Source organism: Mus caroli, chromosome 16 (genome assembly GCF_900094665.2).
Source record: "Mus caroli chromosome 16, CAROLI_EIJ_v1.1, whole genome shotgun sequence".
In the NCBI taxonomy this organism is placed as follows: domain Eukaryota; kingdom Metazoa; phylum Chordata; class Mammalia; order Rodentia; family Muridae; genus Mus; species Mus caroli.
This window is the reverse complement of record NC_034585.1, coordinates 13,220,533-13,225,396: the sequence shown is the minus strand read 5'-3', so window position 1 is coordinate 13,225,396 and position 4,864 is coordinate 13,220,533.

Sequence of the window (4,864 nt, the reverse complement as noted above, 5' to 3'; positions counted from 1 at the left end):
ATTATTTATGTTGTTATTGAAGGTCAACCTTAGTCCATGGTGGTCTGATAGGATGCATGGGATGATTTCAATATTTTTGTATTTGTTGAGGCCTGTTTTGTGACCAATTATATGGTCAATTTTGGAGAAGGTACCATGAGGTGCTGAGAAGAAGGTATATCCTTTTGTTTAAGGATAAAATGATCTATAGATATCTGTTAAATCCATTTGTTCCATAACTTCTGTTAAGTTTCACTGTGTCTCTGTTTAGTTTCTGTTTCCAGGATCTGTCCATTGCTGAGAGTGGGGTGTTGAAGTCTTCCACTATTACTTTTAGAGGTGCAATGTGTGCTTTGAGCTTTACTAAATTTCCTTAATGAACGTGGCTGCCTTGCATTTGGAGCATAGATATTCAGAATTGAGAGTTCATCTGGGAAGATTTTACCTTTGATAAGTATGAAGTGCCCCTCCTTGTCTTTTTGATAACTTTGGGTTGGAAGTCGATTTTATTCGATATTAGAATGGCTACTCCAGCTTGTTTCTTCAGACCATTTGCTTGGAAAATTGTTTTCCAGCCTTTCACTCTGAGGTAGTGTCTTTCTTTTTCCCTGAGATGGGTTTCCTGTAAGCAGCAAAATGTTGTGTCCTGTTTGTGTAGCCAGTCTGTTAGTCTGTGTCTTTTTATTTTGGGAATTTAGTCCATTGATATTAAGAGATATTAAGGAAAAGTAATTGTTGCTTCCTGTCATTTTTGTTGTTAGAGTTAGAATTCTGTTCTTCTGGCTGTCTTCTTTTAAGGTTGTTGAAGTATTACTTTCTTGCTTTTTCTAGGGCATAGTTTCAGTCCTTCTATTGGTGTTTTCTTGCTCTTATCCTTTGAAGGGCTGGATTCGTGGAAAGATATTGTGTGAATTTGGTTTTGTCATGGAATACTTTGGTTTCTCCATGTATGGTAATTGAGACTTTTGCTGGGTATAGTATCCTGGGCTGGCATTTGTGTTCGCTTAGTGTCTGTATAACATCTTTCCAGGATCTTTTGACTTTCATAGTCTCTGGTGAGAAGTCTGAAGTAATTCTAATAGGCCTGCCTTTATATGTTACTTGACCTTTTTTCCCTTATTGCTTTTAATATTCTGTCTTTATTTAGTGCATTTGTTGTCTGATTATTATGTGTTGGGAAGAATTTCTTTTCTGGTCCAGTCTATTCGGAGTTCTGTAGGCTTCTTGTATGTTCATGGGTATATCTTTGGGAAGTTTTCTTCTATAATTTTGCTCTAGATATTTTCTGGCCCTTCTGTTGAAAATCTTCAGTCTCATCTACTCCTATTATCCGTATGTTTGGTTCTCATTGTGTCCTGGATTTCTTGGATGTTTTGAGTTAGGATTTTTTTTTGCACTTTGCATTTTCTTTGATTGTTGTGTCCATGTTTTGTATGGAATCTTCTGCACCTGAGATTCTCTCTTCCATCTCTTGTATTCTGTTGTTGATGCTCACATCTGTGGTTCCTGATTTCTTTCCTATCTGGTTTCTATCTCCAGAGTTGTTTCCCTTTGTTTTTTTTTGTTTTTGTTTTTTTTTTTTTTTTTTTTTTTTTTTTTTTTTTTTATTGTTTCTATTTCCATTTTCAGATCCTGGATGGTTTTGTTCAATTCCATCACCTGCTTGGTAGTGTTTTCCTGTACCTCTCTAAGGGATTTTGTGTTTCCTCTTTAAAGGCTTCTAGCTGTTTACCTGTGTTTTCCTTTATTTCCCTCTTAAAGTCCTCCATCGTCATCATGAGTAGTGACTTTAGATCCATGCCTTGTTTTTCTGGTGTGATGGTGTATCCAAGACTTGCTTAGGTGGGAGAGTTTGGTTCTGATGATGCCAAGTAACCTTGGTTTCTGTTGCTTCTGGTCCTATGCTTGCCTCCTGTCATCTGATTATCTCAAGTGCTTGCTGACCTTAATATATCTGATTGGAGCCTGTCCTTCCTATAATCCAAGTTGATTCAGGACTTCTCAGAGCCCAGCTTTCTCTGTGATCCTTTGATTGTGAGCTCCTGTGAACCTGCATATCTGGGTGGGTCAGAGTTGTTGGAAGTCAAGCTTCCTTTGAGACCCTGAAATACTGGTGTGACCCAGCTCCTGTTATCCTGGGATCCTGTTGTCCTAAGATCCTGGGTGTGTTACAGTGCCTAGAAGTGCTGTCTCCTTTGAGGACTGTAAAACTGTCTGGTTAGTGATCCAGATCTCGTGGAGAGTCCTCTGGGGACTGTGGGGGTGTCCGCCTACTCTGCGCCCAAGGTGACCCGGTGTTGGTGCCAACTGGAAGGGAGTTTGAAATACTATTTTTAATGAATCACCTGTTTCTTGGCTTTAGATCTATTACCGTTGGGGCTAACATTCTGTGCCGGTCTAGGATTGTCTTAAACTCATACTCTACACAATCTTGAAAGGAAATGTAGGTCCCTATTGTGGCATCTCTATGAGACTATAGAGATGTCATTCTTCTCTTTGAGGGGACCCCAAGAGTCATGATGTTTGCTTCTGGATTCCCTAGGATCAGGGCTACTTGGCCATGGGGGTTGAAAATTACCTGGGCCTGCAGCTTTCCCAGTAGGTCTTGACTCACTAGAGCCACTGGATAACTAGAGAGGTATAGGGATTTGATGATTTTATGGCTGCCTAAATTACCTTTCTCCATGAGAGATGGCCCAAGGGTTGAGTGGAATGTTCTACTCTGGTACTACCATGAAGTCAATGGCCTTGCCACCTACTGTCATTTAGATTAAAGGTCCTTGTGGGCCTAACAAAATGGTCTGGCCCAGTCCTCTTCACTGTTTATTTTTTCATGACAGCCATACTAGCACAGTCATCTTTCTAGGCCTCAGCTTGGTGCTGTACTGGCTGCTTCTGCCTTTGAAGTCAGCATCCCTTTGTCCATGAGCAGCTGGTTAAGAAGTGGGGACACTCATTCTTCCTGTAGCCTTTTTGGCAGTGGTGAGCACATTGGTTCTGTTCCAATCTTGTGTCAGAATGAGGCAGGCTTTCTTGTTTGTTGATTCCTTGTGGCTTTTACTTCAACCTGGCAGGACTTTTTCTGGGCTTGTTTGTGCCATCCTACCGGGACAGCAGCAAACAGATCCACCTTCTGTGTTTGTCATCCTGCCTCTCACCAGGATTCTTGGTATCAGTTGATGAACATTTTCATTGTAACCTCTAATTGGCTGGTGTTCCTTCTAATGAACCTCTCTAATTTCTGTAGTTTTCCATACTACCCCTCAAATGGTCTTTACTTTGAGTTGTGTCTCCCTATCATCCTCTTCCCTCACCCTTCTTGATAATTTTTAAATTATTATGTTTCTTTTAGGGATTAAAGGGATCGTTATAGTATTACTTATAATTATTGCATTTACCAGTTGGTTCAAAACCTTTTCTACCACCAAGGCTCAGGGAACATCATGGAAGAGGAGTCAGAAAGAGTTTAATAGCTGGAGAACCGGGAGGAATACATTGACATCACCTGGTTATTACACACAGGAACTCTAGCAGTTATGGATACCAGCACAAGACCTACACAAGAATAATAGTCCAGTAAAAAGCCCAGCATAGTTGAGATATCTGATCACCAGGTCCACTCTTTACTGAGCAGCTGTTGCCAGCTGATAATTTCTGTGGGAGAGGGAGTCATTCTTTCTAAGGATGTATTCACAGGTGTGCTTCTCATGCTCTAATGAAAGGCCTCACACACACGCTCATATTGACTTAGTGGGTTATAATGAAAAGGCATGATGTTACATGAGCAGTTTTGCAGGGGGGTGTATGGAAGATGTTGGAAGAGAGAGATGGGGGTGGGTATGGTCATATTTCATTTCCTGCAATATGAAGTTCTCAAAAATTAATAATTAAAACCAGTTGAGGTGGTGCAAATGTTTATAATCCCAGCACTCAGGAGGCAGAGGAAGGCATCTCTGAACTCTAGGACAGGATAGCCTTGTCTGCAGAGTAAGTTCTAGGATACACACACACACACACACACACACACACACACCAATCCTGTTTTGAAATATCCCTGAAAAGTTAGAATTAAAGTAAAAATAATCCGTGAATTTGAGAAGTGGATTTGTGAGGCATATAGCAAGAGTTGGAGTGTGAAAAGAGTTGATGTCACTGTATCATTGTGTACATATGTGAAGTCCTTAAAAGTAAATAAAATTAATAATGAAGGGTTGGTTTAACTGATTTCATAAACTTCAATAAGTCATTTTCAAAAGGTTTAATGTGAAAGATGAAAAACTTCAAATCATCACTTCAGATATCATAACACAAAAGAATTGTCTTTAAGAAGCCGGGTGTGGTGGCGCATGCCTTTAATCCCAGCACTCGGGAGGCAGAGGCAGGGGGATTTCTGAGTTCGAGGCCAGCCTGGTCTACAAAGTGAGTTCCAGGACAGCCAGGGCTATACAGAGAAACCCTGTCTCGAAAAACCAAAAAAAAAAAAAAAAAAAAAAAAGTTTACATATAGGGCTAGAGAGATGGTTTGGCAATTATGAGCACTGGCTGTTCTTCAAGGGGTCCTGAGTTCAGTTCCCAGCATTGACATGGTGGCTCACAATCATCTATAAAGGGATCTGATGACCTCTTCTGGAGTGCAGGTATACATGTAGATAGAGTATTCATCAATCAATCAATCTAAAAAAAAAAAAAAACCCAAAACCAAAAAACCAAAAAACAGAACTTGGCATATTCCAGTGTCTAGAAAACACTGCAAAGGTATATTCATGGCATATGTGATTTAAATGAAAACCCCTAAAGTCACAGGAGTCTCCCTGTTTTGTAGGGCCCAGAGTTTTCACTTTTCTTTTTGTTAATTTCAGTGGATTTGGGAAAGGTATTTTCTCAG